General features: G+C 36.1%; 1 pseudogene; it reads right to left on the reverse strand.

The window, feature by feature from the left end:
- Nucleotides 1-1334: 1334 nt before the first annotated feature.
- Nucleotides 1335-17810, reverse strand: LOC147871647 (uncharacterized; annotated as a pseudogene).
- Nucleotides 17811-26256: the final 8446 nt, after the last annotated feature.

Genomic DNA, 26256 nt, shown 5'->3' on the forward strand with positions numbered 1-26256 from the left:
GTACCAATTGCTTTGAGAAACATTTCATATGCCTTTACTTTTCAACTTTCCCTTGCAGATATCAATCACTATGTTTTCTTCATCACAAAAAATTCTTCTTAACCGTGTCTCAAAATTATGGTATACTGTATAACCACTTACTTTATCATAAAAGCAGTTTCTTTCAAGATGCTTTCTGGTCATTGTCTTCCACTTGCAAAGTATTGGCAGCCTTCTATTATGTTTCGTTTGATTTCGATTGTACAATTAATCTGTAATACTTCTATTTAGTTTCTAAGCATATTTTGCTGTGGTATTCCTGAAATAAATAAATACAAATACCATAATAAATGTTTAACACTGGCTATAAGTACCATGCCATACTATAAAGCTGTCAGGGATATTGCAGATATTTTGCAAAACTTGTCTGTGAGACAGGACAGCAGATATATCAGACCATAAATGATGAGATCACTGATATTTTTAAAACTTCCAGTAACATTATGATAACCTCTTATACATTAGTTATCATGCTCCAAGGTAAAGATGCAATTAAAATAAGGAACCTACAGCACATATAGATGACACTAAACCAGCAGAGAAAATGTACCAAGTTTATGAAGATTGGAAAAAGCAGTGTGAAACCAAGAAATAAAATGTTTCTAATCCAGTAGAAACATTTAATTTGTCCAAATCAATTAGCCAAGAAATTAAGAGTATTTATCCCTATATGGAACGTCATTTATACAACAATTTTCAACTGAACTAGAATGTCAATTCCTTTATAAGGAAAATTACAGATATGAGATCACCATCAACTTCTGAATAGGTTTAAAATTCTTTTATAAAACTTTATATGATCAGTCACTGGATGCCATCACAGCCTTACACCTTAATTTCCTACAATCAGTAATAACATCCACATACAATCACTCTGAAGGTGGAAAGTGCTTGCCAAAAAGCTGGAAGATCTTTAACAACTGAGGCAGGTTGTGCCCAAAAGTCAAAGTTACACATTGAACTTCATTCTCAAATGTCTGTCATCTGGGATGTGCTGTATAGTCTGGTAGATACTGACATTTCAGAGGTGCCTACTACCTCCAGGGTACAGCCATATTCATATTCGTCACCGTCAGAATCTTTATCTCGCAAATGGATTGTGTTTTCTCAAACATTTCTTTTCACATACCTTACAGTTCTGCAATTCAAAATTCCATTTCCTATGGCACTTCTTTCCTTAGCCTGAAGCGCTGAGACCAAGTCTAAATGCAATTTCAATCATATTTTGTGGGGCAGAGTCATGGTAACACACATAAACCTCCCTTGGATGAGGGGTAAAGAAGAGTTGTCTGGAACAAGAAAATAATTCCTTATTGTATAATTCCTACTTCATGTTATCATGAGATGAGGCATAAAAGGGTTGATAATAATAAAATGGATCATAAAGAACTAGGGTTTTTGACTATGTGTTGAATTGAACTGTCTCAGGACAGAATCCAGTGGCAGGCTCTAGTAATAAACTTTCAGGTCAGGAATTTCTGGATCTCCTAAGTGCCATCAGCTTCTCAAAGAAGACTGTTCCATGGAGTTGGTCAGGGTAAACACAATGCCTACAGCATGACTCTCACTATGCTACCCTTCACATATATGAAAGCAGTCATTAACAAATTATTTACAAAATGGTCCTAAGAACTTCCATTCAATGTCAAATTTACGACTCCACAAAGCAGTACACAGGGGTCATTAAGGCTTTCCATACTATTTAAATAACGTACAGATTTACTTCATTTCCGAACATATGAATTTTAAAAAAACTACATTAACAAAACAACCTAAACATTTTTGATGACAAAATTTGTTTTGGGCATTGTCTGTCATCTTAAGATTTATAACTACATTTCAGAAACTGGATCTGTTTCTGCCATCAGGTAATACAGCCCAAATGTCCAGACTTTTTGGTGCACTCTCCGTCATTTGTTGTGCACTCAAAAAAGAACTCCATGCTCTTTAATTGCAACCAAAGACTTGTTAATTAAAGACTTGGATATTTCTTGGCCCATAAGCTTCTGAAATGAAGTAAGATAGTGTAATTGCGTCATATTGTGAATATTCTAACAATTATTTAGTTTAATCCGTCTTATCACAATATTTTAAAATTTCTTATAATTAAGATAATAAAATATCATTGATGTTCCATATCGATTGATCGATTTACATTTTGGAACATTTACACAACATGTTTCAGTTTTTATAAAACCATCATCAGGTGTAAAATATCTACAAACTTAAAACTCAAATATGATTCCATTTGGTGATGTTTCATTACGTTTGTTTTTTCATTTTTGGGCGAGGTGTTGTCTTTTCTTAAATTTTATCAGATGTACATATCGGTCAAAGATGTAGGAGTGATTGTTCCAATATGTCCAGAAGTACTACTGTCTTCGTATAGGTGTGGGTCAATAAAAACTGAAACATGTTGTGTAAATGTTCCAAAATGTAAATCGATCAATCGATATGGAACATCAATGATATTTTATTATCTTAATTATAAGAAATTTTAAATATTGTGATAAGACGGATTAAAGTAAACAATTGTTCCGAAATGAATCATAGTTACAATATGTTTATAAACAACAGTATCCAGACATTTATATGGAATAGCACATTATAGCCTTGAAAATTATTACAAATCAGATTTATTCTATACAGAAGAACTTTCTTGAGAGCCAGTGCAGCAACTGTTTCTTGAAGATGTCTAAAATGTCCTCAACAGTTCCTGCTTGCAACTCTGCACAAATGTGGAAAGATCAATCACAGTACAAGTATTGGTGAATCAAAATACAAGTTGTCAACATACATTCTATAAAAGCATTTTTTTATGGAAACGAAAATGCATTTTCAGGTTTAAATTTGAATTCAAACAACTAGCAGTGATGCATTCAGAATACAATACAAACAGTAATCAGATTTCTACGCAGACAATACCTTGAAGTGAACAGCATTGTACAGCAGGTCATGTATCACTTGACAACTGCGTCTGAAGTTATGAAGGATCTCTTGCAACCTCTCTGACTGCACCTGCTCTCTGTTAATAGGAGGACACAATAAGATTCCTTCAGTGATGTCTAGATGTACATAATGAAACAGGATATTTCCATCACCTGCAGTTAATCTGAAAATGAAGTGACTCATGTCAATTCAACATGTTTCAATCTTCAAGTAATAAACCAGAACTATGCATATCAAAGTCCATCATCATGCTAAACAACACTATATATTCTTCCATCCATTCTGTGTGGATATTGCTTGGACTGTATACCATTCAACGCACAAAGTAATCCATGCCCACTGATCTTACAATTAGGCCACCATACATGTCTGAACCCTCGATCTAGGCATATAAATGACCTGTGTTATACCTCGGCTCATCTGTAGACCTGCAAAGAAACTGCAATAACTTTGGAATTATCCAAGATTAAGGTTCCCACAGCAGTGAAGATGTGTCAACTGTGATCTTATAATTTGTGGCGCCATGTATTTTTGTATACTTTTTTTATGAATCTCATGCTACTTGGAATGGAGACACTGACATAATTATTTTATGATGTGGAATTCACAAAATTTATAAGTTAAATTTGAGGTGAAATGCCTCGAAACAGTTTTCAAGACACAGAACAACTTCACGACCTCGGCACAAATCAGTGGTGTCGTTTATTTTTTTTTTGGCGGCCTTGATACTGCTAACTGGGCAAGAGTTTGTAATGAAATGCATTCTGTAGAACCTCTGTAGTACTGGATTTATGAAGGACCTGTCTACGCTTGCACTGAACAGTAAAGTAGCTTTTTCCTCTATGTCTGAACTATGGCAATCTGAATTTCAGATTATGAAACTTCCCCTGTGATGAGTTGTACACTATGTATGCAAGATCTGTACTATTTTAGTCCCCTTTCCCTTCCAATCAGGGATGATTCTATATTTTAATCACTAAAGCTTACCTCTCCCAAGGCGTGGTTATAGTTAACTGCACATCTTGGTTCAATATTACACTCCATTTTGATTTCTCGGCCACCACTTTCAAATCACGAAATGATATGATGTAACAGAAATGTCCTTTTTATCTTTCCAATCCAGGACATGCACTTACTTTGAAGGTAATATATCAACTGATGTCATTAAGCAAAGACTGTCCCATGTCAGACAAGTCAAACTGGCTATTCAGAGTCCACCGTAAAATTAGACAAAATTATTAAATTATTTTTAGTAACATTACTACTGAAGACAGTGATCAAGTTCCAAGTAGAAAGAACACTGTCAATGTCAGGCGCACAAACAACCAAAATGCAAATTAGAACTCAAAATTAAAAACAGCTAACAATGACAGGAAGCTGACTAACAACTGAATTCTCAAGGCAAGTAGAATCCATTAACCTTAGAATTTTGTTCTGTGGCAATAAAACAAAAAAATAAATTTCATACATCCCTGTTACGGCTTCTGCTCAATTTATTTCAACGATAAACACGTTAAAATCAGATTGTTCCAAAAATTAATCAAGACCATTTTACTGAATCACTTCACAAAACCAAAAACAATTAATCTTAGCAACATCAGTGCTAAAAAGTAATTTCATATCAGAATAGCAAATTGAAAGATTTCATGGACAGAATTAAGTTCAAACAGCAATTTTAGTATAAGTCCACAAATAAAGAAGTTTATCTGCAGAAGTACTGCAATCCTTGTGCAACTGTGGCTGTAATCACTACACACCTGCCGCAGCTCCCAGTCTGAATCTGAGTTGTCAGATCGTTCTGAATGTGAGCGTGGCACTTGTATCGCTACCACGGCGACTACCCTGCTCTCTCTCTCTGCTCGTCGACCTAGTATAGGAACAGCCTCTTCACTCACTACACTGGTCGCCTGGCTGGCTGAATCCTCCGAAGTTGAGCCTTGTACTGAGAGACCTGTACATGTCAGCATCTTAACAGTCTTTCATATTAAGTCCATTTTATTTTCATTAAACTAGGAATCATCGTGACTTAAGTATTTCCTATGTTCAAGCATCTTCAGATGAAGTTATATGAACATGGAGATAAAAGTTCCATACCAATAGTGAGGGGTGAGTGATCAAGTTCACACTCCATCTAATTTATAACTGAAAAAAGAGCACCTAATACATACTAGATAAACTAGATCAGTAAGTGCAAATACCTGAAGGAGTGAACACCAGTCCTCTGTCCGATGCTCGAGTATTGATGTCACTTCCACTGGTTTCTTGCCATAAGGAGAACCAAGAGATATAGAACTACCACCTACAGAGAAAACAGATTACTAATAAAAGTAGCTGATTCTACAGTTTCTAGAGAGATGGAATTAAGAGGCAAACCTTCTACACATTTTTCTCAATTTCTCCCTTAGGAGCCATGACCAGTTTCTTTCACATTTTTTCCAATTCATCATTCACAGATCATCCTGGTATCTGAAACTACATAACCTAAGAAGTTAAAAATATGGCATTAAATAAAATGGGATTCAAACTCTAACCCTCATGAATGGAGAGAAACGACAAGAGTTAAGAACAGTGCGAGATACTGAAACCACAAACAACAAATTTAATGGTGGAGCAAGAGAGAAATTTCACCTCTAAAATAGCAGACACAAAAAAAGTACGTAAAACAATATCAATTTTACACTGTACGTGTGTGTGTTTTTGCACTGTTTGTACTATAAATTTATCACAAAATGTTTATCTTGGAGCCAGGAAAAGTCATAGTAAAGTCAAAGTAAAGAAATTCTCACATAAGGTTCCTCTATCACAGTAATATGAGCTGTAAAATGAGCAAAACTTTAAACAAAAGATATTCCAAAACTGAGAGAATTCAGTTGCAATCCCTAGAAGAAAGCCTTTACACTGAAGCAGGTCCCACTGTAATTAAACTGCAGTATATATTAGTATAATTACAAAATTCAACTTAATGTTTTTCTACTTGTAGTACATTACATAACAAAATAGACTGGATGAGAATGAGTCATGGGGTAATTAATATAAGATACTACTTTATGATTAAACCAATTTTCATACAAATGTGGATAAAGATAAATAACTGTACACTCACTCACTAGTGATGCATGTTTAGACGGAGTTGATGGATCAGCAGACCGAACAAACCCAAGAAAATTGGGTGATGTTTTGCGCACAGGAACCATTTCAGGCTGTATCACCTGTGGACGTGGCCCTGATGCCAACCTAAATATTTTTTTTTTATATTATGTGGTGACACTGTCAGTAAGTACTTATGGACTGTCAACTCCTGCCTGTTTTATTCACTTATTACCAAGAATGTTTAAAATGGAAATCAATTAAAATAATTATGAAAAATAAATCTCCAACAGGCTACTTCTTTCCATGTAAAACTCTGATGAGCCATTGCTTGGTTATTATTATTAAGTGTTCTGTCTTACGACAGGTCCATTGCTCTGCCCAAAAAGAGCTCTCCAGTTGTCCCTATTCTCGGCTTCTCGCTTTAATTCCTGGAACGTCATCTTCTTTCCTTGTTTAAGGTCGTCGGTTAGCTGTATCAATCTTCTTCCTAGTCCTCTCTTTCCTTCAACCTGGCCTTCGGTGACATCACTCACTAATCCATTCCTTCTCATAATATGTCCCAGCCAGTTAGCTTTCCTTCGTGTAATCGCCTGCAGAATGTTTCTTTGCTCGTTGACTCTCCTCAATACTTCTTCGTTGGTCACTCGATCCGTCCACCTGATCTTCTCTATTCTTCTCCAACACCACATTTCAAAACTCTCCAGGTATTTCTGTTCCTTCTTCCTGAGTGTCCAAGTCTCTGCTCCATACAGCGCAACACTCCATACGTAACACTTCACTAGTTTCTTCCATTTCTTGGTGGCAGACATAAAATTAGGCAAGTAGTACTGACGCAAATTTTCCCATCTAAAGATTCTGTATTATATAAAAGCCAATATGATATATATAAATATTTATTTTGATGTTTTTCTGTGAATAAAGGTTGCTCTCAAAGAGCGAAGAGGTGCAGACTTTGTTGAAAATGTTCAACAAGTACCATAGTTATAACACTGATACATGAAGTTCTCAGTAATGTTATTAAAGTGCATATTTATTTAACATCATTGTTTACCATTTGACAGCTACAGCTGGAATACCAAGCTTTTGAATATGTGCAAGTGTGTCTTGAGCCTGTTCAACATAACATACATCTGGTCCAGTGCATCCTTCCAATCTGTAACAGAACCATAACAATCACAGTTCACTAATATGCATCACGAAGAATTAATCATACATGCTGGAAATTCAATAGCATGAGAACTATGTTTCTTCCAAATTTGAGAATGAATTTGTTGAAACACAAACTATTTTAACCTGCTTAATCTACAGCCTACTGTATCTCTACAGTCATTCCTTTCATACACTGGGAACAGAATATCGTATCACTTTGTTAATAAATATTAAAGAGAGTTCAGAAAGTCACTCACGAAAAGAGTTTTAGGCGTCTCAATTTTTTAACTAAATACACACTGAAGAAACAGAATATTGAAATGAAAATTTAACCAAAAGCTTGAGCCAATTACAAAGTAATGTGTTCCTGCATCAGACTTACATACATGATGATATGCTTTGGTACAAAAGGACAGCCCACAAGTGAAATCACAATGCATGCTGCGGTTAACTGAATTTAAGTCTGTTACTAGCAGGGCTGTGGAGTCGGTACTAAAATCTGTGATTCCGACTCTGACCTCCTTCATAAAAGATCAATATGTATTAATAAGGGTAAACTTACTAAAATGGTAAATTGTACCATAACAGATTTCATCACCACCATGTGTATCATCAGCCTACGTTTTAGACTTATAACCTATATTTATATACATGTCTAATGGTCATTGCAGAAATCAGTTGATTTGTAGACAGATTGTATTCTTAAGGTATCGGAGCCAAAGTTACAAAGCATTATTCCCACATCACGTGGCTGAACGCGACGTTGAATCTCCCTAAGTGTGAGGCCGCCTGCAGCTCACATGATACAGAAATTGTTCATAAGATTTTATATCGAGATCGGAGTCTTGTTACTAGTGTGCAAATGAACATTTTGGCAAACATACCACCAAGATCCACCTAGCAGCAAAAACAAAACTGGACGAGAGATTGGTACGAGAAATCTGAACAAACGAGTAATGGCATGCCTACAAAAAGGTCAACAAAGCATTCAAAGAAGATATCAAATAAGACAGCCGTTATATAACTGCAAATACCAAAACCAACAATACACTCAGTCTTACACAAAGATTTTGATTGCAATGCCTAGAAATTGCAGTTTGTGTGGTGTGGCATATGGGGCTACGAAGTACCACGTACCCGTGAAACGGGCAAGTGGCCAACTTAGATTACTCAAACAGCTGCTGAAACAATAACTCCAGGGATGCTGCTGAATGTAAGGGCTGAAGTCAGTTATTAACTAGAGGCTACAAAACAGACATGTAAAAAATTTACTAATACATTCTTTCTCAGCATTTGTTCCTTAATATGTTCTAAGTGTTAAGAGTTTCTAGACTTCTAAAACCACAGTGACTTTCAGGTCATCCTGCATAGCAAAATGTAAACTCAACAAAGTTTTGTGGACTGTAAAATCATATTTGTCAATTAAAGAAATGAAAAATCAATGAACAGAAACAAATTATATGCAATGATCACTAAAAATCACTGACCATTCTTTGCAACTGATGCCAGTGTTCTAAGAAGCACATGCCTCATGGATATCCATCACTGTTCTCATATTTCCCTATGACCTGTAAATGCAATTTCTCTTTCTTTTTAACCAGCACACATTTCATGGAATCATGTCGCACTGCCCATATGAATGACCAGAGGATTTTGCTTGCTCACACAACAGTCCTGAACAATGAAAGGTTTTGAATCTTGTTATTCTTATAAAACAGATTTAGCAGACTCACTATATCTGTGTATATTTGTATATTGTATTTTTTGTATATCGAGTATGTTTGTGCATAAAAGTTAAAGTACCCTGTACATTCCTAACTGTGCATCCTCCAGATTCCAACAGAACCACCAGCATTTCTTGTCCCTTTAATAAAAGTTAAGTATCAGAATATAAAATATATGGTTCTACCAATTATTATTCAAATAAGACCAAATTAAGGGTAACATCACATCTCCATAAGCTTTTGTAAAACATTACACCAAAATAGGATGCAAAAAAACAGATATTAAACATCTCTGGTTATCTTATTTTGATAGTCATAAGTATACATTAAATATGAAGATAACCAACTACAGAGGAATCTGATGATACAGTGTCTACCATAAGATAATGAATCTTGCCAGGGACATACATACATAATCCAGCCCCTTAACACTTTCCTGTCCAAAAAAGATAAGACCTACAATTAACTATGCTACAACCAGACTACACAGCGCAGTAACCCAGAAGACACAAATCTTCATACTCACCATTTGTTAAAAACTCAAATCTTACAAATATCAGTTCATTTATCATCTCCAGTTCGTACACTTTCCCCAGGGATATTCTGTATAATAAATAAAGGTAGCAACTGTTGATTATACTTACCGTGAAAGGGTCTGACAGTTGAACTGTAAGCTGTGCACCAAATCAGCTGTTACTTGCACAGCTTCACGCAAGGGACACCTATAAGAAACATTTCAAAAGTACAAAATAAAAGTTGAATTACTAACTTTCAAGTCCAGTCAAGCACTGACTCAGAGGTGAAACTGGCACTATTTAACGAAAAGGAATCTTTCCTAAGTCACTATATAAATTATTCTACTGCTTATAGTATTAGTTTAGTATACAAAAGATCCTAGGTTCAGTAGTAAGTGCTGTCATTAATCTTGAAACAGAGAAATAATAAAAAACCTGTCAATATTTTGACTTGAAGAAAAGGTGACTTTATTTTCTGAAAATAGTAGACTTTTCCCAAACACCACAAAAATCTTATCTTCGGGGTCGTGACTCCATGCAGTATCATCGGTCACATACAATCCAGAACACTACTGATTCAACTGACACCTTCACCACTATGAGATACCCAAATCTCAGATAAAATAACAACATTTCTGAATGCAAGATATGTAATATGAGGTGTCGCGCAGGTTCGTACCCATATCCGCAACAGGTCTCCAAGGTGAGGAGCCTCTAGTCGATAGACTAATGTAAAAAAGAATTAGACAGTCTTTTGTTGTAGTGTTTCAGAACACGTAACTGCCCCACACTTGTCGGGGGAGCAATAAATTTTCATAAACTACGAGGCGCGTCCACAAAAGTAAGTTTCCCACTCGTCCCACAGCTAGCAAACCTTATATTGCGCGAAGCGACTGTGCGTACGTGATAGAGCAATGACGTAGCATGGCGCATGCACTAACGGCACCTCCCGCGTTCTCACAGTAGCATCGTTGCAGCTGTTGAAGATGGAGGTTCTTATTCCAGCTCCCGCCGACTGTGAAGTGCGGTCAGTGATAACGCTAGGCCGCACACGGCTCGACGGACAGCAAGTCTCCTGCAGGAGTTCAGCTGGGAGGTGTTTAATCATTCACCCTGCAGCCCGGACCTCGCTCCCAGTGATTTCCATCTTTTCCTACACCTCAAGAAATTCCTGTCCGGTCAGTGTCAGCGTTTTGAGAATGACAGAGAGGCGGAGATGGTTGTCACACAGTGGTTCCAATCCCAGGCGGCAGACTTCTACGACACAGGTATTCAAAAGTTGGTCCCACGGTATGACAAATGTCTCAATTCCGGTGGCGAATATGTTGAAAAATAGCTGGACACTTGCTGTATCTGTTGCAATAAATATTTCCATGAAATTGTGTTTTGTTTCTGTAAACGGCCCCAGGGAAACTTACTTTGAGGACGAGCCTCGTATTATAACTGGGCTATATATATTAAATTAAATGGACGGATTTAAAAAGTTAAATGTCCTTGTGATTAAGCATCAAGCCACGAAGGCATGAAAGGAAGTAAATATGTAACTCGTGCTTTCTTAATCTTGGCAATGGAACTTCACATTATGGCTGCTTTACCCACTACCCATTAGATGAGAGGTCAGTAGGTGGACCCCAGAGCCAATATGAACATGGTGACAAAGAGAGAAATCCTTGCCCATGCTTAAGGCTGACTATCCAGTCCACGGCCAGTCACTTTATTAACTGAGCTATCCTGGCTATCTGAAGGGACATAGCAGGTGATACTAATAAAACACATACTTAGTAGGAACACACACTTGGTGTTTAATACGATGAGAAGATAAAAATTAATGCTGAGTATATAAGAATATGGAAATATGCAATTGTGGTCTATTTGAAGTTACTACCCTGACATTACCAAGAATGAGAAAAAAAAATAAAAATGTAGTAAGATTTCAGGTATTCACAGTGGCAAGTATGAAGAAGGCTGTCTTCTGGGTTGCTGAATCATTGTCCTGATGACGGAGACAGTGTGCACCTCTGAAACATCAGTAAACTTCTACCAGACCACACAGCGAAACAGCCCAGACGACAGCCATCTTCATTAAAAATGTCAATCGGGATAACACAAGTCTAAAATGATACCAGTACCAAATATGCTTGGTTCCTCTTCAAGGATGTTCCCACCTCAGTAGTGGATTACGTCTCTTAAACAGGAGCCAGGATGAAAGGAGTGAGGGAAGGCGAGAAATACCAAAAATGGTAAGGAAGAAATAATTCTCTCACTTACTACTGAACTTCAATATAGTTGATTGCTGCAGTATGGACATTCACCTCACTGGCGGAGATGGGGCCACATCAGGAAGAAGATGCTGCAATGTAATGAAGGCTTCTCGTGCAGAACACAGCGTATTGCTCTGCATAGGAGCTGGGTAGCAATACAGAACACCCTGGTTCTCAGGACCTCCTTCAGTAAGACCTTCTTGTGTGAGGTATAACACTCCTACTGGGAGTTCCTGTAGAACACAGCTCAGTTCACCAGCACCAGTGGTCCCTTAATAGCTGTTTCACCAAATCTGACTGCTGAATTCCCTGGATGTAATAGTAAGTTTTGGTTTCGTGATTAAAATACATACATAAAAGTGTGCAGATGTTTGTAGCAGTACATAACAAATTTTGTATACATTTATGTGCCACCTTCAAAAATTAAGAGCCTCGACGGAAATCAAATATAAACGCTGTGAGTAATTATTTTTGCTCCAAAATTATAAAATGCAGTCTTTCCACAGAAATTACACACTACCGCAAGATATATTTTCGAACAAGTTCTTACACAAGTCCAGTACTATTTTTACTAGTGGTATGTGACTCAAGATGAAATGGAAAAGGCTTTGACCTCTTAATATGGGTTGAAGTACATGTGCAAAAAACTGTTCAGCAAATATTTGGAGCAATGTGTTTACAACAGCCACCATAAAGGGACAATACAAGATCCAATAATAAACAACAAGACAGATGTTTCTGTGTAGCAATTAGTAATGCTGCTGAGCTGGAACCTGCTGCTATCACATGACTGCATCATTCAGAAGTTGTCTGTCTTAGAAATTGTTAGTTTTCTGGCTGAAGTTTGTATTGGCATAGCGCCTTGTTTCTTTATGAAAAAGTATGGATGATAAACTGTTAAAACAGAGCATCAAATTTTTTTTTGTAAAAAAAATACTGACTGCTTCTAAGAATTCAGTCTACCAGTACAACCCAGAAACCAAACTCCAAATTTCCAAATATCAAAACCATGTTCAACTGCTTGCTTTACTGACATCAAACGAATGACTCATTACAAATCTCCTGCTTCAAAAATTCAATTAAGCATTCTACCTTCAAGTTCTTAAATGCTTATGGCAGCACATTCACTGATAAATACCAGTCTCTGACTCAACAAAGTCAATTTTTAATCATTCATGCTCCCACACAACACTTATATTAAAATTATTTTTGGCCAAAGACAAATACATGCATTGGGATATGTACTGAGTTTGACACATGCAACTTTTCATGTTTCCAACACATCTCTCATTATGAATCACTTGGGAACATCTTGCACAGACGACGTAACTAATACTTGTATCTGGCACTCACATTTTCAGAAAAACAGTTTTATCAACAGTACTGGGCACTCTGATCAAATTAAGGACGAGATACAAGATGAAATTGAACACGTAGCACATAAAAGAAATAAATAATTCATACAAAATATTAGTCAGAAAGAATAAGGAATAAACCTTCTGAAAAATACAGGCCTAGATGGAATGGTAAAGTTAGAATGGAACTTCAAGAAACGGTGTGAAGAGAATTCCTCTAGCTCACCATCACAGTGACAGGTCCTTGTAAACATCCAGGTTCCATAAAGGTAGTAAATTTCTTGACTAGCTGAGCAACTATCAGTCCTCAAAGAGGACTCTGGTCCATGAATGTTAATTTCAAAGCCCTGTACGCAATACTTTTCCAAAATGTTACAATGCCTGAGCATATAAGACACAAACCTTGGGTGGGCTTTCAACTGACAACTGTGCTGTAACATCACGACCTGCAACTCGCTGCAACTTCAGCTCTACCTGTAAGGGAAACATGAACTGTTAACATAAATTAACATCAGATTCTTAGCAGTTCCACATGCTATACAAAACACTACAGCTTGCCTTACCAGGAGTGCTGAGATTTGTTAGAACTGAGTCGATGGTTTGGAATGTAACTTCACGTCCATCCACACTACGCAACCAATCACCTACACATCATATGAAATTATTACTACTTTCAATATACATTATATTTACTTATCACTTCTCAATTATACACCTAAAGGTTATGAAACTCAGATATTATCTATCAAAAAAGCTGACCACACTATATGAAGGCCTATCAAAAGTCCTGGTCCAATAACACATGCAATATAAGTCCTGACACACTACTGGAATTTTCTCACTTCAAAATAGTCTCTCTGCAACTGAACAGATAAATTCCAATGATCCTACCATGGAATAGATTAAAATTGCAAAGCAAGAATCAAATGCATACAAAACAATAAAATAAAATAAGATATGACATTAAAGTTTTATGAAATGGTGGCGATATCAAATGAATAATATGGTGTGTGAAGGTATCAAAAACAACACTAATATTGTACTTCATCACATAATTCACATTCTCATTTTTATGTTAAAGCAACACCAAAATTGAAAAGTAATACTCTTTGGAAGACACAAAGGTTCCAAAGGTGTACTCTACACCACACACTGCTTAACATTATCTCCTTAATCAAATATTTATTTATTTAGTGTTCTGTCTGACGACAGGTCCATATGAACAGGATCCTTGCATCCTTTTCTCGGACTGGGACCTGTTCATATACGTTCTTGGCAGATGATCCAGAAGTGGTTTGCCATTGCCTTCTTCTGTGTGTGAATGGAATAATTGTTGGGATGCCTAGACCACGGCCTTGCCCAACACAAGTTATAAATTCGGGCACCGCAGGGAATCGAACCCAAGAGCCCTGGATTACAAGGCTAGCGTTCTAACCGCTAGACCACCGTGGCTATTCATCATATATAGGAATAGTAATTGATCCCTCCATTTGCTATAACTATTCTTTTCACACACACTCATATTTATCGTCTTAATCCGCAAAAGTGATACAGTTACGGATTACACCACAGAAATACTATACTTAATTTTTAGAAAGCTCACTAATTCACTTCCATCCACAGAAGATACTTTCTTCTGATGTGACTATAACAACAAATTAACCTAATACATTATGCTGGGCTGCCAAGCCACTGACAGTTTGCAGCTTAAATAATTCATATTACTGATATTAGTATAGACAATTATGTCATCGGTGCTGCTATGGACATCATAACAAATAATTCATGTGACCACTGATAGGAGGCAGCATGAGGAGTTTGTTTGATCACTGATCACATAAATGCCATCATGCCATCGTGGCTTAACAGCGTCTTGAGACAGGACCATCCTCCCACATTGTGACTTCAACCGTTCATCAGGTTCGTAATACTCATTACAAGAACGTGTATTGTACGAATATGAAATGGCCTTAATCATAATTCACTCCATGACAAATTATGATCAGAACATAAAAGTTCATACAATAAGAGATACATGGAACAATGATCTTTGCTGAAAAACATGCCAGACAGATGCCCACAAATTCAACTTCAAGGACAAGATTGGGTTTGGGTTAGACCATGGACTGAAGCTTGGTGAGAAAGCCCAAGGGCATCCTCAGGTTCTCCACACCTTTCCAGCTGATTAGATGTGTGAGCACACATAATGTCCAGATCTGGGGTACCAAAAAGCCACATGCTATTTATCCAGAACAAAGGTTTATGGTCAGATCTTTTTTTGCAGAAAGCACAATTACAGGCATCACGTATCTCAACATATTGCAACAGTGGTTAATGCCACAACTGTCAGAAGATTTTCCACAACAGGATTCCTAGTTCCGGCAGGATTGTGTACTGCAACTCTGGCGTTTGGAAGTCGGTGACTACCTTTATGAAAACCTGCCTTGCACGTGGCCTCCCAGAACCCCTGACCCGACACTAATGGGGTTACGCAAGGGATGCAGATTACTAACCTCCTCGGCCACACATTCTTCATGAATTAGATACACATATCCAAATTCAGTGGAAGTTGCGACACCTTGGACAAAGTGACGCAAGAACTTAAAACAATTCTTTTATGTTTGCCATGTGGTGAATGGCTCTCATATCGTAAACCTCTACCTTGATGCAAATTAGAAGGTTACCTTTTTCATCTGTACGTCGTTTCATTGTGTGTCGCTTGTAGTATTTGTTCAATAAATTTATGAAATGGTGTCCAACATACAAATAGTCCAATATAGGTAAGAAAATATTGGCACAATGAATGTGTTTTGTGCTCCTCATTACACAACACTTTCTTAATTGCACAGTTTATATAGAGAATATAGTGCTTAATGAGGAGATAAAGACTTTTGAATTGTGAAGGATGTGGAAGTAACCAGTCATGGCCTTGTCTTAAAACACTATCCCAGCACTTACCTGGAGAAGTTGAAGAGAATTACTAAAATTCAAACCACAATAGCTAGGCCTTGGACCAAGAACCTCCCAAATATTCAGCAGAAGTACTAATCACCCAATTTTGACGTCTGGTGCGTGAGTTTCATTTTATGAACATGATAACTAAATGTGTGTTCAAGTTATGTACAAAGCAAAAATTCAGATTACAAGACATACTGGAAGTAATTTAACAAAATAAAGAAAACAATATCAGCTATAGTAAGAAAGACAACCAAGATAACATACCATGTCCATTATTTTTTGTTTTCTCGTATCAGTGCTTGTTGCAGTATGCCTTATCATTGCAGAAGTCTGTCTGTTACTCACACAACTGTAAAAAAAGAACTGCATTTCAATGCATGATCAGAGCAGATTCATAATATCATGAAATTTATCAATGCATGTTCATGTAAATTACAGGTTTCAAGCAAAGTGAAATCATTTAGTTATATGCCCAAAACATAAATCTTAAAAAAATACTGCTTTCCAAGAGTATCCCAAATAAAATTCTGCTTATATTTCTTGCTTCCCCAACTGATCTACTTTTCAGCCCCCTGTAACCAGTGCCTTCTTTGTGGCAGCATGCACCAGTAAGGAATACCAGCAATTTTGCTTTAAAATATAAAAAATAAAGATTGTCAAAACATGTTAAAATTGTCAGACATGCCATAAAAGCACTGCCAATTCTTTCTAGAAATATGTCCTGGTTTTAACTAACCTAACAATACAGAAACTCTATAAATCATTGTATAACTCAGTTCACAAATCACTAAATATATTTTTCTTACATCTGATACTCTTAGAACTCTGTTTTTAAATATTTGAAATTAAGCACTGTAAATATGAGTAAAAAACACAAACACATGCAAAATAAGTAAATTAATTCTTTATAATCTAAACCTTCCAGTGATTTGAGAAACAGAAAGGAAAATTCCCTTCTACTACATAAAATGACAATAATGTCAGCTGTATTTAAAACAGTCCAAATACAGTCAGGGAGTAATCAGTCCCACCCTCTTCTATAGGGGCTGATTTACATCTATTCAAAATAAGGTTTCTTACAGTGTAAGACTGTAATCTTGAGACTTGCGGTGTGGGGAATTGAGGTGAAGGAGGAAAAATGGCGTCAGCCTTTAACACTTCAGACTTCCTGCATTCCTTGCAAGTCTCAAGATTACAGTCGCGTACTCTACCTCTGGTGGAAGATATACTGGCTTTTCTCTCTTAAGTGAACCAACATGAAGGCATGGAAGAAGTGGAAATCTCAGTTGTATACGCTTGACATGGGCAAAATAATCTTGAACTGATATCCTTTGACCATCATCCAACTGAAATCTTTATAATCAAAAAACATTACATGTAAAGCAAAATATTCCTATAACATCATAAAATATACTCATAATGCAATCTCAGGGAAACTGAATTTTTACCACTTTAAAGAATTCTCTGTTTAACACAGATACCTATTTCCAGGGAAAAAATTCAAAGAGATTTCAGCAGATGGTAGAAATCATCAAGGCAAACTTGTAGCTAACATATTCCTCATTTCATATAACTGCACATGTGAAGTCAGAAACATTCCTGTACATTCAAAGCTATCTACTGATGAAAAACATGTGAACATAAAGATATGACTGTAGCTCACAAAAGATTGAACGTACCGTAATTTTGCTGGACATTCAGCAATTGCGTTTACCCTGAATGTTCGCTTGCTGGTCGGGTTGTTAGGGATCGTGTAATCAACCTTTAAGTCTGAAACAAACAAAATTGAAGACCGACAACCTGTATACTTTTAGACTGTTACACATACAATGAAAATAAACTCCCCACCACACACAATGAAGGCACTTGACAGGACAGGACATAAAGCTGGTATTTGTCCTTGACCTCTGCATTACATGGGAATGATTTGTTCAGCGGCATGCCCTATCCAAGCTTTACCCCTGCAGAAAGGCCTATCTACTACCCACGCGAAAGAAGTCTGGGTGGGCTGGTCTGGATGCAGGGACTTGTAGAAAAATCCTCTGCCTCTGCTGGGAATCTAACACTAGTCATCCAGTCCATAGTCATACTGAGCTAACTGGCTATATTAATTTCTAAAATAAGTTTCTTTTAATAGAAGCCTCTGACTGCAGGTTCATTAAGCTTTTAGAAAATGCTATTTAAACTAGAATTCAAAACCTTCATGCACAAAGGAAATAACTCCTATGGACCAAATCATGTTGCTGGTTAGTAGGACTTAAGATTTTCAAGGTGATGAGCATGAAGATGACTGTCTTCTGGGTTATAGTGCCATGCAGTCTGGCAGAAGTTCCCAGAAAACAGCCATCTTCATGTTATGTTATTCAAATAGCTAAACAAACAGTCAGATGTTATAGTGTGAGGACACAAATCTGTATGTACGTTAACAAAATATAAATAAATTAACAATAGGCCTACACACAATGCTGAATATTTAAAATAACTTTGTCCCTCCTGAGAAAAGTATATAATGTCACTTCTCCTCTTATGCCCACAATTTAAAAGACCAGCATATAGTTAGCACAGACCCCATAGTTCAAACACCTTACTTGAAAAGGCCACATTTGAAAACCTTACGAAGTGAATTTTAAAGGGACATAATGGTCCCTGATCAACAGAGTTTTCAACCATATTATTTTCTTCATAACGTTAAGTCTTTGAAGTTCAGTGTTAACTACATGTTCCACCTTTTTTAACAATCAATAACTTTTATAATTTGCATTTATGGTTTTCATGATTCTCAGAATAAACAACAATTATTTCCTTAAACAGCATTATCCATCTGATCTCTGTAATGCTTTTGCTGTGAATAACAATGCTGACAATGAATTTGTTGTGGTTTCCTACCAACTTGTATTAATTGTGTTCATAACTTTTTCATCTTTGAAGAACATTATTTTATATGTGAAAATTCAATGTTAATTTTAAAATGTATTTTGCAAAACGAAAGTTTTACTTGCTTTTAACAGCTCATATATGAACACAGTTCTCTTGAAAGTTTAAAATACATTTCCAAAGAAAAATATATCTCTTAACTGGCTTCGCAGTCTTATGGCATAATGTACTGGCTTGGTACTGAAAGGGATAATGCAGTGTTTCAGTAACTATTCTCACCCTTACCACGGATATAGCTCTTGAAATCTTCCTTCTGATCGTCGTTCAACTCACAGTCATCTTGAGGTCTGCAGATTTCATGAATGGCATCCACAACATTTTGTGGTGATGGAAAACCTTTATGTGTCACTGTAAAACATAATTATCACAATTAAATCAGAAATAAATGTAACAAATAAACTTAGTGCTGCAGTATGATTACTTCAGTATTCATACTCTTCAACTGATTTCACAGTTCCACTGAAGGGTTCTACATACCAGATGGCCCATTTTTAAAAATGTACGTGACTATAAATTATTTTATTTTACACAACTCTGCAAACTTTATCAATCTTCTCAAAATGAGCATTACACAAGTAATACATATATCCCATACACATCTACAACTTTTATTTCAAATCTTTTTTCAATATGATATAATTTTAATTCAATACAAGGAAAAATAATTTACAACATTACGCAGAAAACCTGTAATGTAATTAAAAAATCATGCCAAGTTCCGTATTCAGAGCTGAAATCTGGACCACCAACCCAAAGCTTTTGATAAAAAAATGCCTTATTTCTGCTTAACCCCTTTGGTGACAAATTATTTTAAAGCAATTGTACAAACTAATGATAATGAGAATGATTTGAGGTTTTCACAGTGGTGAGTACGAAGATTTCCGTCTTCTGGATAATGAATTTCAGCATTGGAAACAAATTTATGGCCTGGATTATTTAAAAATAAAGTGATAGAACTTTTTCACAATTAACTTTTATGAAATAAAATGGTCTCACAATAACAAACAAAAATGAAAAAGAGAACAAATACCAATAATTGATAAGAATGGAAAAAATATTGCTCGTTTTTCATAAAAACCTCATATATATTCTGTTTTCAATGCCTGATGTATTTTGTTTCCCAGAGAATGTTCAGCGGCCCGTAGTACACATGACCCATTAACAAAATCCATTACCATAAATCTTGGCACACCTCATCTGAGGCAAACAGAAAAGTGTCTTTTTCAGTAACTGGTTATGTATTTTGGTGCACATGTGATTCTGATTATAGTTGACATTTAACTTTCAAATATGCCTACTGACAATATCTGCAATAAATATTTCAGGGGTTTGAGGAATGTTGTCCAACTAAACAAGGTACCTAAAAATATAGAGGGTAATGCTAACACTAAGACAAGCCCCTGTATTAAGTACCAAGTATTACCAACCATTAAATATACTGACCATCAATGTTCACAAATGGCTTACAGCCCAAAGTGGCACTTTGGAACACTCCATACCACATTTCTAGTCCATCACCCAGTTTCAAAATACTACCGCTTGGAGGAGTATAGAATGAGCGTCCAACTTGCACAAACCTAACAAAATAAACATTAGTACCATTAACTTATTAAGCACAGACAAACAGTTTCAAATTAAATTCTTCATGCACCTCAACAAAACAGTGACATGCAATAAAATCATCACTAAAGTAAACTTCAGGGCTGAAGTCCCAACAGGTATGAGACTGATAATATCCTGCAGTCACACACTGCACTGATATTATGGAACACTGTTTAATCAATAACTGACAGGATACGACAAAAGAACTCACAAAAGCCAACTCCAGTAACACTTTATCCACCATAAATCCCATGCAGACCAAGCCTCCATAACGAAAAGACAGCATTCTACTTTCAAAGTGAAACACAGAATTATCTTCATGCTAAATGCCTCATGAACTGCACATGTTAGACAGCGTTCAGTGAAAGAATTAAGGGAAATTTGGAAGTAGTAGTTCTGGCATATTTTAATGCATTATATCAGAATTTTGGTGGAGAAACTCAGGAAAACCGCAAATAACTTAGTAAGAAACCAGGCTAAAGACTCATTATGAACTCACTTCAAACTCTAATGGATTTATTTATTTCTCATACTCCTGCACTTCACGACTACCGCACAATTTACAGAATTATACTGCGATCACATCATGAATTGTAGATGATTAATAGGAAGCACTAAGGCCCTATTTTTAAGTACCTTGTCGGGAAAATGAAAGAAAAATATTAATGACACGCCAATAATAAGCTGATTTCTGGTACTTCGTGCAATTCTTGTTTCTAGTTTGACATCCGAAAAAGCAGAGCTAAATTTTAGAACATAAATTTAAGCCTTACACTTATATGCTAAAACTAAATTCAAACAAAATTATACTCCAAGATAAAACTGACATATAGCTGAAGCAAGGAACAAATAAACAGAAAAATTAGCAGTTTGCAAATACACTTCAAAAAAGGGAATCTCCTTTCAGAATTCTAATAATATATAGTCACATAAGATTTGGAGAGATAAAACAGTTTATAACTGGTCTAGCCAATGAGTATGCCATGGACCCCAGAGTTCAAGCCCAGGGGGGAAGCACACACAACTAAGCTGTAAAACGCAGGTATCCACATGCATATACCTGCTACTCCTTTGAAAAACCTAAGTACTGAGCAGTTATTTTCCAGGGTAGGGAAGTGGCAACTTGTAGAAACAGTCCCAAACACTTGGGAATAACGGAGTTGCAAAGTGGCCTAGTTGGCAGCAATCCGAGAAATTAGAGTGGATTCATTCTCTTCGTAAAGCTGGCTGCGTTCTTTCTGATAAACATTGTGTTGTACGTACGAGAATCATCTTCATCAACATTAATAAACCATATACTATATAGTATATACCAGTGTTAACAACTGTGGCAAAACTTGACACTCCTGCAACCTCACCACTTCACAGCAATTGTCTACAATCCAGCTGGTGATCATCCTTATTCCCCATGTTAACCCTGACAGGAAAAGAGATCTTACCAGTAACCCCTTTTCACCCAAACATACCTACCAAAGACCCATCCGACCCTGCACAAACAGCACTGCTGTAAGTTAAAAATTAACAACTCGTCGCTAATTCATAAAAAATGTACTGATCACAGTAAAAATACTTTGGACAGAATCAATTTCAATTTTATATCACAGACTATTATTTAAAAATGCCATAAAAATTTGGGATGAAAAAGTCCAGTTTTATCATCCAGTAGATTAACCCTTAAACCAAAAAATCTCTCTACCAATAATATCTAAATACATGCAGAGTTTTTACAATACTCATATCCATTTTAATCAACATTCATACTTATTTTGTAAGTTTAAAAATTAACGAACAATTATCATGTCACAATCCTCCTCAAGATCATGATCAAATCTCAGCCAGGTTTTCTGGTTACCATGATTCAGTGCTTTCTAGGTCTTCCTTGGTCCCTGCAGGCAACACCAGTGAGTATCTTGAAGTAGACATCTTTCAAGACTTTACATACTTTCATTTCATTATCTACCCACTTCATTTGACACTACACAATCTCTGTAACTGACACAGTATTGATGAATACCTTACAGACCAATCAGATGTTTCTGGTACACCAAGAGTCACAAAATAGCTAATTAACTACGTACCCATGAAAAGATGGTGCATTGCACAGCACAATATCTACAATTGAATAAAAATTTACTTGGATATTATCCATCGTCTAGTAAATATAAAACGTAAAACGACGTTTCGGACATGGGACTCTATCTCCGTCTTCAGGTTCCTACACAGTTGGGCCCACTAGATAGAGCTAATCCCTATCTCCGGACAAAGTAAAAAAGTAAAAGTCCCGGAATAAAAAGGCATTACCACACCATCCATCCGTGGGACGTAAAAGAATATAAGTAGAAATCAAAATTCATTGAACACGATAAAAAAAAACTCACAAAAGGTGGGAATAAATACACATGAATATTAATTCGAAACTCGATGCCCACCTTGGATTTCTTCAGAGATGACAGGTATCCAAATAGGAGCCAGAGTGTTATTAACAGAGCCCAATACCATCTACAGAAAATACAAGGAGGCGGCACACATGGCACTACTCGCCAATGCTATCAGCCAGCCTAGTTTGGATTTATCTCCTATTTGGATTCCTGTAATCTCTGAAGAAATCCAAGTTGGGCATCGAGTTTCGAGCTGATTTTCATGTGTATTTATTCCCACCTTTTGTGAGTTTTTTTTTATCGTGTTCAATGAATTTTGATTTCTACTTCTATTCTTTTACGTCCCACAGATGGATGGTGTGGTAATGCCTTTTTATTCCGGGACTTTCACTTTTTTACTTTGTCCGGAGATAGTGGGCCCAACTGTGTAGGAACCTGAAGACGGAGATAGAGTCCCATCTCCGAAACGTCGTTTTACGTTTTATATTTACTAGATGATGGATAATATCCAAGTAAATTTTTATTCAATTGACTCTTCACCATCGTCAAGAAGTTTTAGATTTGAATTACAATATCTACAGCCTGAATACATTTCTGTGGGATTTCCAGTGTACGTTCACTGCTCATGCATGTAGAGAGGGATCCAAAATCAACTTGGGGTGTGAATTTGATAGTAGTCTCACACTCTTTAACCCTAACAGATTCATCATCATGCACCATGAGACTTTCAGTTTTCTGAAGAAAAAAACACTTTAGTTCTTTGCTACAGAGTATCACAGTATCACTTTCAATAGCTGTATGTACCATAATGTTCAGAACTGAACACTTATAAATTTTACAACACATACACTGGAAGACAAAGTTACAGTGATACAAAGGGAAACTAACTTTTTAAATTAACTCTGATATGGCAAAACTTGAGACTTTCACAACGATAAGTATGAAGATGGCTGTCATCTGGGATGTCGCACTGTGTAGTCAGGTACAAGTTGATCAATGTTTCAAAGGAGCGTACTGCCTCCATCACAAGTTTTATGTCTTTACATCCACATCAACATTACCAGCAGCAACAGCTTACACTTGTTAAATTAAACCAAACATACCTCTGGCAGCTCTCGAGTACTGTACAAGTTTTTCCTCCCATTAAAAGCTGGATATCGATCAGGAAAATTTTTCCGCCTGAATTCTTCCTTTGCACGTCTGAAATAAGGAATTATGTATAATTACACAAAATGTTATACAGTTTCAACAGTAGTTCTAACAAAACTAGAAACATAGAGAAACATGATATATTTATAAGCATAAAAATTCAATACAACATACACAATCTGCATAACATACATGTTTATAATTGAAGCAACCTAGTCTTCTACACTGTGCAATAACATTTTAACAGCAAGATTTTTTTACATTGCAGACCAAACTACTTGGGTCTTAACAATGCTAGTACCTGGAAATGTCATTAACTTCAAGAAAGCTAGATGCTACATACTGTAAGTTTATATTTCAACTTACATAATTTGAATATTTATTGTTATACAAAACAATGTACATAACCTCAAAACAAAATATCTCTTATGACAAATAAACATAGTTTATATAAAGCTCATGCAATGGACCCAAACCTGTAAATGAACAGGTCAATACTCTCTCTGTTGTAAGAATTATCATACATTTAGTATTTACTGCCTTAAGATCACCTGGTATAGTAGAAACATGTCAAAACAGAAAAATGTCATGAAAGTCTGACTGAATAAAGCTGTGCAAACAGTTTATCATTAATAGTTTTATTAAATACTCACCAGGATGGAACTGTTCTTATCAGATCACTACAGTTCATACACTAACCAAAGATCCTGATTGTATCCTCCAAGTGTGGTTACAAATGCAACAAATAATGCTATAATGGAGGCAGCAGTCATTAATTCATAATCACAATGAGAAAAGACCTGATTGCAATGTACTGTTAAATGCAGCAACATTACGTTTGGTCCCTAAAGTCTTGGCTAGATCCTAAAATTGTAATGAATTTTACCAACACTGACAATGTTGACAATAACAAACTTTAATCAAAATCTACCTGTAAGTATATAAGCAATGCATTGATTCTACCAAATTGTATAAATACAAAACATAACATTTAGCCTCCTACGTATTAACAACATACAAATTAATGTGAGAAAATTAACATCATATTATTCTGAGTTATCAGAGTAGCAAAAGGTCTTTATTACACGAAAGTCATTAAAAGTTTTAATATTATTCAGACTGACCTAAACAAGATAGACAACAGGTAAAAGCCAAGAAGAAATTCATTTTTGCTGCTAGCTACACAAATATCCATGGATGTCCAAAGTCTTTGAAGGCAGAAAAGTTCAGTATTTGTTGGATTCAAATGTATTGCTATTATAGCACACACATTTTCACATGCAACATATCTTCAAAACATCGTAAAAACTGATTTAGTTCTTAGGAATGTTTCAAAATGAAGTTCAGAACCCGAATAACTTGACCTGAGAGAGATAAAGTGACGACTGAGACCAGAAAACTGCGTAATAAAGATTCAGAATTATTTATTTTCAACTGGCACTGGTACTGTTGCAGTGACTAAATAGAAATCTGATTGGTTGTTGGATGTAATAAATACTGACACTTCAAGATATGGCTCACTTCAGTTCACAGTTGTACTAATACAGTCCTTGTTCTGTAACAACTGACTAAAGTTGACGAAACATATCCGCCATGTTGTGACGTCACAGTCAACGCCCAGTGAACGCGAATGCATGATCAGCACACAATGGAATAAAATTTTCTAGGCTTTGAAGACTTTCGATTTGTTTGCTACAGTCCTGCAAATGAAGAGAACACATTACATGATGGCCAGCGGCCATATTCCTGCGATTTGTGTGACAAGTCATTCATCGATCAGCATAACCTGAAGACCCATCAGCGTACGCACAGTGGTAAAAAGCTATATTCCTGTGATGTAACAAATCATTCAGTTTTCAGGGTAATCTGAAAAAAACATCTGCTCATCCACAGTGGATCATGTTAAAACCTCTATATAATATTAAAGAATAACTACAGAATAAACTTTATATACTATAATCAATAAACTGAATGTTTATTTAAATTCTCATTCATCAAAACCAAAAGCAGATAAAATATTTTCAGACACACTGTGACCAAGAGATGGACTTTCATCATCTGAGCTTGAACTGTCATTCAGTTCAAGAGGAGGTTCACCATCATCAGTCTCTTTGTCATTCCCATAGAAACTCTTGCAGTCATCTCTTAACTCT

This window comes from Zootermopsis nevadensis, unplaced genomic scaffold, assembly GCF_977971745.1.
Source record: "Zootermopsis nevadensis isolate Lab colony 2312 unplaced genomic scaffold, Znev_1.0 Znev_ptg000045l, whole genome shotgun sequence".
In the NCBI taxonomy this organism is placed as follows: Eukaryota; Metazoa; Arthropoda; class Insecta; order Blattodea; family Termopsidae; genus Zootermopsis; species Zootermopsis nevadensis.